Consider the following 1,185-nt stretch of genomic DNA (forward strand, 5'->3'; position numbering starts at 1 on the left):
GTGTGTGTGTGTGTGTGTGTGTGTGTGTGTGTGTGTGTGTGTGTGTGTGTGTGTGTGTGTGGTTTTGGAGGTGCTCACTAATCAGCATTTGTTGCATTACTATTGATATTTTATACATTAGTAATACAAGGCTGCAGAAGCCTGACAGAACCTTAATCCAATAACAGGACTTGTATTCATGCAAGCCTCTGCATCTTTCCTGCTGATCAATAGGAAATGACACTACATCAGAGAGGTCAAATCCTTTGTCTGTACAGAAAAATCCATTTCAAAATTATTTCTTCTGTATGCATACATAACAGTCACAACAATAGCTTTTGTAGTCTGTTTCTTTTCAGCATGAAATATAAATTAACCAATTAATGTAAATGAATCTTTTATTTATCTTTGAGGCTGATGACACAACATGTAGCTGTGTAAAAAACAACCTATGTTACAGCATCCTCTCGTGTGAAATTTGAGAGTGAGTTTTTCTTATGTTTACTGCAAACACTTCACTGAATCATGCTGCTGTATGTGAAATGACTACTCCATTAAATTCAGTTTTCATAAAGAAATCCACATAAGCATCAACAACATATGAACTATATATATATGATATCTGTACAGGTATAACCATATTAAATATAAATAACATGGTAAACTTACCATAGGGTCTGCCTTTCATGGATTCCTTTGAACATCAAGCTCCCACAGCCTCCTTTCAATATTAATCCCTGTATCCAGCTGTGAGAACCTAACCTGTTTCAGTTGGAAATCAATAGCCTGTGTGAATCCATTGCTTTCCTCTTGCATCACATCCTGTGCTATGAAAGCAAGTTATGAGAGGTGTGTGAAAATGTTGGATGTTTCTACAACATGCTTGTCCCGCTCTGCATGTAAAACACAACTTCATTATCATCAGCATATGTCATGCTAAATTCACATAACTACTACTATTCTTACATTATAGCTTTACTGTAAAAAACTGTCAGAATGTTGTTTTTAATAATCGGGCATTAAAAGTCCACTAATCATTAGAGATGGCACGATACCACTTTTTTATGTCCGATACCGATATCATAAATTTGGATATCTGCCGATACTGATATGAATCCGATATAGTGTGTTTATTAATCAATAAAACTGTTTTTTAATATATTGCTGCATTTTGTATAAGTTCATACTCAAGTTTAAATAAACAAC

Source organism: Pundamilia nyererei, unplaced genomic scaffold (genome assembly GCF_000239375.1).
Source record: "Pundamilia nyererei isolate P.nyererei 1_Seehausen unplaced genomic scaffold, PunNye1.0 scaffold00051, whole genome shotgun sequence".
In the NCBI taxonomy this organism is placed as follows: Eukaryota; Metazoa; Chordata; class Actinopteri; order Cichliformes; family Cichlidae; genus Pundamilia; species Pundamilia nyererei.